Raw genomic sequence first — 14,258 nt, 5'->3', positions numbered from 1 at the left:
GAGCAGATTCAATTTATCAATAGTTAGAGATCCTTTCCCCTACTCTGGCTGGAAGAAGAAAGCATTCAAGTTTTAGTCTTGAGAGTTCACACAAAAGAGGGAGGATGAAAAAGAGAGGGCTTGGTTTTCCTTCCTGGAACTGCAGTCTGCTTTGTTTACTCACCTTCCAAGAGCTGACAGTGGTACAGGAATTCTTTCTGTAGAGTTGAGAGGACAAATCCCCAAAAACATAAAATAAGCCCTCTAAACTCCTCAATTTTTTTGCTTCCATAATAGCTACTACTCTGGCCTGGATGGCCTCTTAGCAGAGCAATTACAATGGCAACTAAACTTACCTGGACTGTTCCTCTTCGGGGAAAGATCTCGTACCAGATCAATGAAAAGCATGCACAGAATGTCAGTCCTTCTGAATGCCAAAGCCCCAACTGTTTAGGTCCCCTGAATATCACTCACTGCTCACTTCCTTCCTTCCATAATCATAGACACAGTGCAGAGTGGGGGCTGATCACAAAAGCATTTCTTTCTCAGCCCCGCTTTAATCTACAGCTTACTTAGTGACTCACAGAGACGTGGGAGTACGGAGTGCTCAGACATTCAGGAGGTGAAAGGGCAGTTTAATGTCTGTTAGTTGCTTCTGCTCTCAGTCTCTAAATTCTGTTTGTTAACGTTAGATACTGCAGGTAACTGTAACAAACCGGAGTCAGTATTCAGTGTCCCACTGCGTCAGTGAGGACTGCAAATGCGGGACCACAAGGAGAGGTATGGTGGTAAGGGGAAGAGCTGCAGGGCCGCTGGGAGTACTGCAATAGCTCTAAGGAGGAAAAGGACTGGTACTGATGTCTAAGGGTGGAGATCACAACTGTGGCCTCCACTTTTGCTCAAGCTGGGTTAGCAGTGTTGAGACCACAGTAGTATCTTACACAGCTCCCGTGTGAAGTTATTTCTGAAGCTGCATTTCTTACAGCTAGACTTGAGCTGTGCCCATCCTTATTTCAGCCCATGTGGGATCCAGATGTGGATGGCTAAAGGGAATTTAGTTTCTAGAAGCTTGTATGGATAGAAAAACTTCTTCAGATTTCATGTGTTATTTGTGTGTATTCTTTAGCACTCTATGATAATGTGACAGGTGCCCTGGAAAAAGTAAAGAAATTGTACTGACAAGTAAAACAGAGAGGATGGAAAGAGACTGGAAAAAAAAACAGAGCTTGACAGAAAATAGGCAAAGAGAAGTAGGAAAACTTGGAGGGCTGCCTTTCGGAGGACCCTTGATTTGGCTCACTGTATGATTAGCATTAACGGGTAGCATAAACCCAATGGATAGACTGGAAGTAAAAATGTTTTAATAACTCAAGGAGCCTGTCACCACAATCACTAGCCATCTTTCTGTGATGTTGACATCAGCAGTAACAGAAATGATAGTTGTTCCCAGGAAAAACATTTTCGTGGAATCTCCACTTTTGGAGTGGCAGGTTTGTTTCTCTTCTACAGATTTTCATGTACACCAGTTCATTTACTATCTACAGGCTTTCCCAGGGCTTAGAGGGATGTCTGGGCTGATAGAAAAGGTTAAGGCTAAGAGTCAGACACAAGTATACTTTGTAACCTTGGCAAAAGACAAAGTCCCAGCTTCAGTTTTCTCATCCTTGAAATGGGTAAAACAATGCACTCCTAGTATTTTTTGTTAAATGGTTTGAGATAAGCACAAATTAGCACTTGATAATGCTAGCCTTTCATTTATAACTGTTTTATGCATGGACAAGTTCATCTAATAGCACTCATAATTCCCACAATTCTGTACTCCAAGTTAAGTGGCTTGTTGAGGTGTGTGTTACCTCAATCTGCAAATAAAATAAAAAATAAAATAAAATAATAAAAGGTGCTCAAAGGATCACTGTAGTGTATTAGAATGCATGAAACACTGGTTTATCTAGCTCTTAAGTTGCTTGGAGAATGCATTGAGGTAATTTGCATGGACCATTTGATAATGATGTCAAAATTTTTCTCTCACTTAATCTTCAGTTGACTAGGAAATTCTGCCTGGTGACTCCACCACCAGTATGTATTCGTTCATACACACAAGTCTCATCATTCTCACGGGTCTAGAGTATTGACTATAATTCCCAAACCAGACTTTCTGTTTGTTCTGTACCCTCCTACCATCTACATTTAGCTTAATAGCCAGAGAACTATCTGTAAAATATACCTGAAACCATGTTATGCCTCTGCCTAGGGTATTCCAAAGGCTTTAATACATTAATGAAACTTTCATTAAGCATTTAGTATTGCTGGGAACACCAAAAAAGTGCATGCAACATCTTCTCTAATATCAAGGAATTCCTAGTTTAATGAGAGGAGGGGATGTTAAATCCTAAAATCAAAGAGAATGAGGTAGGTATTATAGAGGGAGGTGTACATAGATTTACACAAGTTTCAAGCTTTTGAGGAGGGAGGAATGAGGATTGGAAGACAAGAGGATGGAGGCAGGAAAAGTAATAAGAAGTAATAAAAGATTCCATGGGGAACTCCTATTAGTGGAGGCTGGGAACATGAGTAAGAAGTTACGGGTTGACGAGCAAAGGTAGCATTCTAGACAAAGGGACAGAGATCTCTGGAGGAATGGGATCTCATTTAGAGGAGCTCCTGATTTGATTTTCTTTTAAATATTTATTGTTTTATTAGAAAGGCAGATTTGTAGAGACACCTAAGTCTGGCCCAATCCAGGAGCATGGAACTTTGTCCAGGTCTCCCATATGGGTGGCTATGGCCCAATCACTTGGATTATCTCCTAACTGTTTTCTCAGGCATATTGGTAGGGTGTTGAATTGTCAGTGGAGCATCTGGGTCTCAAGCCAGCACTCATGAGAAGACCACATTGCAAGCAGTGGCTTAACTTGCTGCTCCATAATGCCAGCCCTAAGATATATTATTTCATATGAAGATGTCTTATGAATTTGTTTTTAGTCTAGGTTTATATTAATTGTTTGTGCTATAATGACATTGCTGTATAATCCAAGGAAATCTTAGTTATGATAAATAGCAACTTAAAAATAACTATGATAAGTGTCATTATCATTTAACAGATGTGAAAGTTAAGCTTAGTGGAATAAACTCTCTTATCCAAAGTCATAGAAATACATATAATCCAGTTCACTTTCAACTCAACATATTTATAGTTTTCCCTACCTCTGCCCATTGGACTTCATGTAAACACTCATGGAATTCTGTGGCTGGAAAATACATCATAGTTATATAATTTGTTGCCACCCTTGAATCTAATCAGATCTTTTAAAGAATTCTTGTCTTTTGTGTCTTGCCCTACTTTCGGCAGCTATTTCACTTTAAATTAGGCAGCAAGTGACCAGCTTAGAGCACAACCTTTCCACACCCTCAGGCAGTTGGATGTCCTCCTAAGGTAAACACACTCTAATGGCGCTCTGCCTCAGAGGCCCTGATTCTGTGGCCCAGGATGATGTGCATACTCCAGAACTTTGTAAATACATGCTCTCAGGTGGACCACGGCTCCTCCGTGTCTCCATCAGGCCTTGTGCCTGACACAGGAAACTACACACCATGTTTGTCCAGCCCCCATTTCATCCTCTGAGTGTGTCAGATGAATTATTCCATCTAATCTCAGCAGAAATCACGGATTGGAAGACAGATGACATCATCGCCTGAAATGTGAGGAAGAAAAGGTCAATTTTCATCTACTACATGTCAAGCAAGCAGCTTGAGTGATTGTTTTTACTGACTTGACCAAATCAATAGGTTGTTAAGTCATCTTGTTGACACTGATTTAATCAATACGGCTTGATTGGGAGGGAAGGAGGCAGATAACAACAGCAAACCTTTAAGCAGTGACTTTGCAAGCACCAATTGTGATATGCCCTATAGTTCTTGCAGATCACGGGATTCCATTTTCTTCTTACGTTATCCCTGTGAGTAGATGTCTTCTTATTTCCATCTTACATGTAAGGAAACTGAATTTGGAAAAGTTGTACCTCTTGGTTGAGATCATTCAAGCTATGGGCAGGCCAAAATTTGATCCTAGCACTGAACCATTGTAGTCTACTGCTATCGCTAATTGCTTGAAAAATGCTACAGGGTCCAGTTCATTATAGAGAGATCTAGCCCCCTGTGTCCTTCCTGCTTCCAGATAGGGGTCAGTGTATGGTCCAAAGCCTTCCGTAGGCCCTATATCAACAGTGAGCAAATCATTAATTTGAGCACGTTGGTAGTGCTATCTCAGAATTTTCTTTTGTTGCCCAGGGACAAAGGAATGTCCTAGAAGTCACACACAAAGGTAGAGTGGGTTTATTTACTTGGGTTCTTATGCTTTAGTACTTTGAGGTTAGAGGTGGGGAATAGAAAACTTTATACCTCAAAATTCACTCTGCTGGGTGCCTCCTGTGCACGGCCCTATGGATTTGTAGATATTTATTTCCTTGCCAGTGTCAGAAACATTTAAGCTGCGCTGTGTGTTGTGCCTGAAAGAATTTTCAAAGGGTGATATCCCCTGAGAAGTTGGGACATAAAGCTTCTTTTCTTCTGATCTCTCTTTGGTTGCTTAATGACATGGTGGGCTTAGGTGGATTATCTTAGCTCCCCCCGGCTGTGGCCTAACCATGCCTGCTACCCTAGCCTTTTGAGTGCTAAGGTCCTGCTGGGATCACTGTCCTCTTACCCTGCATGTCTCAGCAGAAGGAAAAGAAATGGTGGTTAATATTTAGATCAGTTCAGAAACTTGTATTTACTTCTGTCTCATCCATTGCTATCTCAACAGGCAGTATGATACTTAAGATTGAGTCTTCCTTCATAACTTCTCTCTCTTCTGTCTTTCATAATGAACTACCAGACAAAGAAAAGAAAAATGAACAACTGTAAGGAAACACAGGGACAGAAATATTTTTTTCAATGAAATTGGAATTCTCCTGATACTTCTGATCAAAACAAAAGGTAGAGGAAGCAACATGAAAGGTACAACACTGCCTTTTTGATAAGGCAGTCATCATAGGTCTAAAATGACTGCCCTCAAGGAAGTTCATTGTACAGTGCTACAAAGAAGAAATTAAACACAATTCTCCTAGCTTTGGAAGAAATACCATTTCTTTGCAGACAACTTTGCAGTAAAACCCAAGGTCATGACTATGAGCAATTAAGGATACACTGTTTCTGGAGTGCTAAGTATGAGAAGTAGGTTGAAATAGTAATAGACCATAAATAAGGTCGATTTGGATTGGTGCTTGGCAGTCGCTATGTTGAACAGACGCATCTACAAAGCAAGATCACTTCACTTACCAGGAGTTCAACAGCCAAAATTTCAATAAATGGAAGAATCAAAATTACGGCCATAGCAAAAATCAAAATTTTATTGTACTTCCCCATACTTATGTAATGGCTTTGATTTGCATTTATGTTTGCTGCTGTAGTGTAGAGTTGAGAGCAGCTAGGTTCCATGCTTCTTACTGGCTGGAGGGTTTAAAGGTCGAGTTCACCTGGACTTCACCCCAGAAGCTGCCACCATCTGCATGACTCCAGACAAATCTGTTCACATCTCTGAGGATCAGTGTTCTTCAAGGTTGGACAAAGTCTGGTGGATTCGGGGGTGTGGTTGGGGTCAGATGAATTTAAATCTAAAATGCCCTTCACTAAAAGCCCACAGTATCATTAATAGCAGAAAAATTCTATATAATCTTTCTGGGCCTAATGACTGTACTTCCTGTCTCATTCTTTTTTTTTAAGATAATATTTTATTTTTACTGGAAAGCTAGATATACAGAGAGGAAGAGAAACAGAGAGGAAGAGCTCTGTCCAATGATTTACTCTCCAAGCGACTGCAACAGCCAGAACTGCACCCATTCAAAGCCAGGATCCTGGAACCTCTCCCAGGTCTCCCATGTGGATGTAAGGTCCCAAGGCTTTGGACAGTCCTTGATTGCTTTCCCAGGCCACGAGCATGAAGCTGGATGGGAAGTGGGGCCACTGGGATTAGAGTTGATGCCCATATGGGATGCCAGCATTTGCAAGGAGCTAGGCTGCTGCGCTGCACCGCTGTCTCATTCTTGATCTAGAGCAGTTTATTAACTATTTAATAAATATAAATTCCATAGCCCCAAAGGTATAATTACCTCCTTGATCTTGAGAAGTGTATCTTTCTCAAACTAAGAGGTATGATCTCTTGTATAAAACACATCCTAGCTCAGATGACGAAATCATGGATTAATGCTCAGTAATCATGGTAAATATCATCGAGACAATTACAATTTCAGTATGTGCCATCTCATATTGGTTGATGACTGTTTTGTTTTCTGTCCTGTTTCCCTAATGCTTTGTAAGTTCCATCAATCCCCTATACTTAGCTGACCTATTAAGCATATTCATAAGTACACAATAAATATGTGAAAATAAAGCAGCATCCCAGTTTCCTCGATGTATCATGGAGATGCTCTTTCTAGTTCTTGATAATTTAAAAAAGAACTCTTCGAATGAAGTAGCTCATTCAAGGAATGCACTTAGCCTCTTGGTTCATACACACTTGGAAAGCCTGACATTAACTCATCTTTTTGCTGTGTTTTCATACTCTGATGGCTGCATTTCTCTTGGGGTTCTATTTTGGTCGCGATTTTTGTTTGGATGATTAGAGTTGGTAAAAGTGAAGGAACCGTACAATGAGAGTAATGTAAAGGAAAAAGATGGGAACACATACATAAGTAATGTTGTTTCAATGCCCTTGGTTTCACAGGTGCACTGTGAACATAAGACCAGAGGATACATCCTCTTTCACAATGAAGCTACATTTGAAGATCCCACACAAGAGGTTCACGTTCATTTTACATTTAAGCCTTGCTGAAACAATACTGACAGTATAAATAGAATACTGGAAGTCTCTCCATTTACAACTGTGCTTATTTATTCTAAGCAGTATGTTTTTTAATCTTTATTTATTTATTATCATTTTATGATACAGTTAATAAGGCTCATGGAATTTCCCTTATCCCCTCACCAATCCCCCCTACCTGGTTCCTCTATATCATTACTAAAGTATAGTTCTTCATACACAGTCCTATGTCCATCATTGCGGGCATGAACAATGGCAGAGAGTCCAGCATGCTATTGTCAAGATATTCTCAACAGTTTCATTGGGAGTCCATCTTTGTCTGGAAGTAGAGATGCCTACTACATTGTATCCTCATATCTGGATCTGTTAGTTTCCATTTCACAGTTACTGTACATCCCCTTAAATGAAAAGTCACAGTACAAAATCAACAATAGGAAGAAAAATAGAAATTTACAATACCATAAAGTTAAATCACATGTTACTAGATATGACAGTCTCCATTACACAGCTACTATACATCCTCTTAAATGAAAAGGCACAAAACAAAATCAACATCAGGAAGAAAAAAGAAATTAACATCACCATGAAGTTAAATAACATGCTACTGAATAACGTGTCACTGAAGAAATGAAAAAGAAAATCAAGAACCTTCTTGAAGAAAAAGATGCTACTATATGATCTATGAGATCTAAACTGTATGTTTTTATCCTCTCAAAGTTCCAACTGCAAGTTTGATTACTCTAGTTTCTCATTTGTGTAAGCTGGGTTAACAGTAGCCTTCTCTCTTGCATACCCAAAGAAGCCAGGCGTTGTGTTTAGCATCTGAGGTTTGAGAAGAAACCAGGTGAACATTTCTGCAATGGCACTTCAGTTCTCCGTGTCTGAGGTTACCCACTGCCACATCGATTCACCATTATTTTAATCTGGCTTCCCTTCTCCTCATGTCTGCTTCTCTATTCAGCTTCTGTTATGAATTGATTTTAAAAAACCTACTTTGCATTTTAGAGCAGTTTTAGCTTCTCAGTGAAGTTGGGCAGAAAATTCACAGATTTCCCATATACCTCCTGTTCCCCTCATTTAAGCATCCCCACCTGCTGAATTTCCAATCCATGAAGTTCCATGCTCACATCAATCACTATCATTCAAAGCCCATAGTTTTCATTAGCCTTCACTCTTGGGGTTGTACGTTCTATGAGTTTTGTTTGTTTGTTTGTTTTTTGTTCTGTGAGTTTTGACAAGTCTATAATGAGACGTTTCCACCATTGTAACGGCATGCAAAGTAGTTTCTCTCTCTAAAAGTCCTCGAAGTTCCACATCCCTTTAAACCCAGAGACATCACTGATCTTCTTACTATGTCCTATTTTGCCTTCTTCAGAATACTAAATTGTTAGACTCACATAATATGTAGCCTTTTTAGATTGTCTTCCTTCACCATATGTCATATATTAAAGGTTCTTCCATGCCTTCTTGTGGCTTGATAACTCAGTTATTTTTATTGTTGAATGCTATTTTACTTTCTGGATACACCATAGTATATTCATCCATTCACCTACTGAAGGATATCTTGGTTATTTTTAAGTTGGGCAACTATGCCTAAAGCTGCTTTGAACATGCATATCATTTAGCTCCTTTCAGCAGTGAACTATCAAGTAATTGTCTCTTTGGTGTATAGAGCCCCCTGATTGTCATTGGGGTCGAACCTTTCATGTGGACTGCTCTCTGATTACTCTCAGATGCTCTTCCACAAAGGGGATACTGAAGTCAGCCATGCAGAGACAAGATTCTCTTATTTCCTATGCTGTGCAGAAAACCACTGTCCTCCTTATAGTAACACCCCTGTGACTGTTTGGCAGATGAATAGAGAAATACGGGGAGCTTGAGAAAAGGACACCATATCAGGTGATAGGTGACTGTAACTGTAGGCAGTGACTGACACATTTGGAGCTCTCACTGCCTGGATCCCCTCTGAGCCTGTTCAGGTCTTCAGCTCCTGAGCCCCCATTTCTGTTACTACAGGCATCAATTGTGACTTCAGAGTGGGGCTTCATTGATTCCCAGAGCAACCTGGTCTTTCAGGGACCTGCAAATGCAAGGGAGTTTTATTTCCCCTCACTCCCTGCTAGCTTAGCCCGCTGATAACTGACCACATGGGCAGCAAAAGGCCAGCTCCCTTTCCTGGATGATTTATGGGTCATTTGTCCTTCTTAGGGATTGTAGTGAATCTGGTATTTCTTCCTTGGCTTCTCTTCTTGATTCCCTGACTTCTCAGTAAAGTACCTACAGTCTCTCATGTCCTGCCTCAGAGTCTACTTTGGGTTACCCTGCCTTTGCAGGCAGGGAAGGAAAGAAGTCCCTCTGTTTGCAGATACAGGAAGAACCTGCTTTATGAGTACTGCCAGACACGGGCAAAGTCATTGCCATTCAGACATGAGTGACATGGAGGTTATGGCAGAAATGACAGGCCCGACATGTACACAGAGTCAATCGTGACATTTCTCTTGCATCCTTCTTGGAAAGGACAGGAATGACATATGGTCAGGGATCACATGGTTGTCAACGAAAGCCCAGACTCAAAAAGATCAAAACACCCAAACAGGAAAACAAAAATAACTTTGGAAGGAGTAACGTAGGTGGAAGAGAAAATGACAAAAACAAATGCAATTTCAAGGGATTCAGAAATTACTGTACCCATAAGTGAAAAACAAAAAAACATGGAGAATAAGAAGATGATGTGGTGTAACTAGGCAGCTAGTTTAGCTCTGAATGAGCTGTAGGCCGCACAGCCCTGCAGGCTCTCACTTTATCTGTCAGTCAAAGCTGCCCACCTTCCCAAAATGCTCTTGTGTCTCATCTGGGACCGAGAAGCGGGAGAGGACAAGAGGATGTATGGATACTAGGCTCCACGTGAAGTTCACAGAGGGGTCAGAAGCCTTCCAGGTGGATTCAAGTGTGCTAAAGTACCACCTCCTACCTTAAGGAAGAGACTGGAAATGGGAGAAAACTCTTGTTTTTCTTCACAGATCATGGTTGGAATTGCTAATTATGTTTCTCCCTCTGTCTCTCTCCACTTCCCTCCTCTTTTGAGCAACCCTCAAGTCCACGCATGATGGATATTTCCCCATGGAGGACAATCACACTCATGAGTGAGTGTATGTTTCCTCTTAAATAAATGTTTGCTCTTAAATAAATCCCATTCCTACCAGTGTAAGCTACTATGTTTCAGTTTAAAATTCTTATGTCTGTGTGAGACAAGAAGTTGGAATGGTGACTAAAATATGCTCATGATCACATCAAAGGACGTAATACCAATTCCATGAAAGTGGTTGCTGAAATAAGAACAATCCAGTACAAGGGCTGGGAGATTAAATTAAACAAATTTCCCAAAGCCCAGACCAAAATTGTGAAGAGATGGGATAAACAAAAGATTAAGAGGCACAGAGACTATCTAATGATCTATTAAAAGTTCCAGAAAGAGAAAACCAAGGAAACAGTTTTATCAAGAAAATTACTTGAGGAAATTCCCTAAAGAGATGAGAGACACAGACCTCATATATTGGAGAAATACAGACTAAACTAAAAAAAAAAAAAAAAGTCCACATCCATGAATATCATTGTGAAATGCCAGGATACAATGAATTAAGATAAGATTGTAAAAGAGAAAGTCTGGAGGGATAGCTCTGCAGTTGCAGAGAAATGAGAACCAAGCTGATGTTTGCCCAAATGTACTGGACAGAATAAAGTTGATGTCAAAAAAACACAGAAAAACAGCAATCATAAATCAGATAAGAGAGATAAGATCCAAATATTAATGATTTTTAATCCAATCATGAACAATAGAGAAAGTAGGACACATTGAGCTTCTTGTGGCATAGGTTATTAGCATGGGAAATGAGAAGATAATAAAACTGTGAACAATGTTAGAAAGCAACTGGTTCACAGAAGCCCAAACCCAGATTCCAAGAAAAAGTATCCATCACAAGACTTCAGGAAGATGGAGAGAGTAGTTCTTCCAAATGTCACCTTTAGTAGAGTAGATGGTTTGTGTCCCAGTTGCTCTGCTTCTGACCCATCTCCCTGTTAACGCACTTGGGAAAGCACCAGATAGCACAAGAGCTTGGGCCCGTTCACATAAGAAGCTGGATGGAATTCCAGCTCCTGACTTTGTCCTGGCTCAACCCCAGCCAACTGTGGTCATTTAGAGAAAGAACCAGCAAATGGAAAATCTCTTTCTCTTTTTAACTTTATCTTGCAAACTTTGCCTTTATTTAAATTGTGTTTCAAACTGTACCATAGCAAACAAAGGGAAGTATGTATTTGATGTCTAGTACTAATTGTTAAAATGAAAGGCAGTGTTTTGTCTCTTTTTATGAGCTCAGATAATTGGGAGCAGTGTGGGAGGAGGTAAACAGTCCCTCTGTGAAGCCATCAGAACGGTGAAGGAGGTAATGGGTGAAACAAAGGGGGAAAGTACATCTCAGACAAGCAATGGTCAAATAGTACATTTAAATACAAATGGTCCAATGTGATGATGACCTAAACATACGCTGGAATATGAAATATTATGGAAGTAGTATTGTAATGTATAAGTGAATAATAAACATTTCACCAAAGGTCTTTTGACAATTGCTTATTTATGTGGGCTAAAATAAACTCAGCTTTCCCATATCACACTATAACTACAAATATCTTAAAGAACATATGGAAAATATATTATTTTAAACTTTGGAAGAAAATATTGAACATGTTCTAAATGTTAATTTGGAGAATGAACCAGCAAATGGAAAATCTATTTCTTCCTCTCTCTGTAACTTTACCTTGCAAACTCTGCCTTTATTTAAATTGTATGTCAAACTGTACCATAGGAAACTAAAGGAAGTATGTATTTAATGGCTAGTACTAAGTGCTAAAATGAAAGGCAGCTTTTTGTTTCCAAATGTTTCTTAAATCAAACTGGAAAATAACATATTTGACTAATTTGAAAGCTTAAATGCATATATATCAAAATGCATCACAATTAAAGGAAAAAGATTAGCTCCAGCCAGTAGTTAGATATTATAACTCATACAAATAGCTAAAGATGAGCATTTCAGACAGAAAAACAGACAGATATATAAGTGTGTATATGTATACACACATATAATTTAAGATATACATATGATATTTAAAATATATGAAATCTGTAAGTTCAATGTTTAATATATATGAGTTTAAATGTATGTATATATATTTCTGCATGCATCTATCAGTACATAAAAGAAAGGAAAAACCTCAATAAAAAATAGGGGCAGGGCAAATACTGTTCAGGCAAGAAAATCTTCATGTCAATGGGGATGCAGAGAAGTAAGAGCTCTCAAGCAGATGAACTATAAACTGACCCAAATCTACAATGTGACAAAAACTAGTAAATTTGAAATTTTTATGCTCTTCAACCCAGTATGTCCACTTCTTTGTATATAACCTAGATTAAGTGTTTGCACATGTGAATAAGGGTACATGCAAAACACTGTTCATTTACGGTGTTGCTTCTAATAGTGCAAAGTTGGACATAACCTCAACGTTGTTTAAATATATCTATATAGGGCCTAGCATGGTAGCCTAGCAGCTAAAGTCCTTCCTTAAAAGTGCCAGGATCCCATGTGGGTGCCAGTTCTAATCCCAGTGGTCCTGCTTCCCATCCAGCTCCCTGCTTGTGGCCTTGGAAGGCAGTAGAGGCCTTGGAACCCTGAACCCGCGTGGGATACCAGGAAGAGACTCCTCAGGGCTCCTGGCTTCAGATGGGTACAGCTCTGGCTGTTTCAGCCACTTGGGGAGTGAATCAATGGGCAGAAGATCTTCCTTTCTGTTTCTCCTCTCTGAATACCTGACTTTCCAATAAACACTTTAATTTAAAAGAATTTATTTATTATATTTTCATATATAACTCATACCATTCTAATAAAAATTAAAATATAAATGTTAATACTAAGTACAATCATATTACATGATTCATACATGATAGTTCACATTTAATATTGCATTTGTCTTATATATGTATATATTATATATATTGATTAGTTATTGTGTGTGCATACAATAGAATATATATATATAGCAATGATATTGAATATATAACAGCAAGGAAAGTGAGCAAGGGTAACTTTAAGACAACAATAATGAATAAGAAAATCTAGTTGCAAAATGTCAATACTACATATGCCATTTATGTAAAGTTTAAAGGAAAGATAAGCATCCCAATATTTTTCAATAATAATGTAAAAACTTAGAAATGACAAATAGTAAATGCAGTTACCTAAGGGAAGGACCCAGAATCTGTGGAGGGAGAAACAGGGAGCTTCAGCTACTTGTAACACTGTGTTATCTGCAAGCAAGCAACCCCCACCACACACACACACGTGCAAATACCTGCAGGAATATGGTAAATGAAGTTCAAGGCTGCAATTATTATTTTCTATAGCTTTCTGTCTGATTTTTTTAAACTTCCCAATAACAATTATTTCTTACATATTTAGAAAACAGTAATGTGTGTTCAAGTTATCATTGTTCCAGTATCATTTTAAAATCCTTTTAAAATGGTCTCCAGTCCTTTGGGTCAGGAAATCAGTCATGCACAACTAAATGTCTTGGTTCTGTCCTGTGATGTCTAGATTCCTTATATGGAAGACTGGAAGGCTAAAGGATCTTGAACTTCAGCACCTATTTCCATTTTCCCTGACCTGCCACCTGGAAAGATCAGTTCCTTAATTAAAAAAAAAAAAAAAAAAAATTCCCTTCTGTGTGTTCATTCCCTAGTATCTATAGTGGAGCTGATCCCATAGCCAGAAATGCAATCCAGGTCTCCCCAGAGGATGTCAGAAACACCTGACCTTCACTGCTGTCTCCATGGGTGTGCAGCAGCCGGAAGCTGGAGTCAGGAGCCAGCAGCAGGTAGCTTACCTAGGCACTCGGCTGTGAGACACAGGCATCTTACCTGCCAATCCAGACGATCACCCTGTAAAGGCTATTTCTGATCAGTTTGGGACCAAGAGATCCAAAGCTCAGATATTTAAAACCCCAGAGGAAAACTAACTTAGTTCCATGCCAGAATCCCTTCACAGGAGAAGCAAGTATTAGAGTTTTCTTTGTGAAGGATGTGACAAGTCTGAAATAGCCAACTTGGAGTCTGTTTAGTATGATTCACCCTTGGTCTCCATCAGTACTGGGATCAGTGAAGAGACACAGGATGACTGTGAGAGTCATGCTTTCAGGATGCCCTGGGAAGTGCAACCCTACATGCTTGGGCTGTTGTATTTGCCCAGCTTAGCACAGTTCAGAACTACGAAGCGGGTGGCTAAAGCAACAGGAATCCCTAGTCTTCTGGCCCAGGCGTGTGGACGTCCTAACAAGGCTTTCACAGGGCTCTTCACAGGCCTTTCTATGGGACTTG

This window comes from Ochotona princeps, chromosome 10 (genome assembly GCF_030435755.1).
Source record: "Ochotona princeps isolate mOchPri1 chromosome 10, mOchPri1.hap1, whole genome shotgun sequence".
Taxonomy (NCBI): Eukaryota; Metazoa; Chordata; class Mammalia; order Lagomorpha; family Ochotonidae; genus Ochotona; species Ochotona princeps.
The sequence above is the reverse complement of the archived record's forward strand: the minus strand, read 5'-3'. Positions refer to the sequence as shown.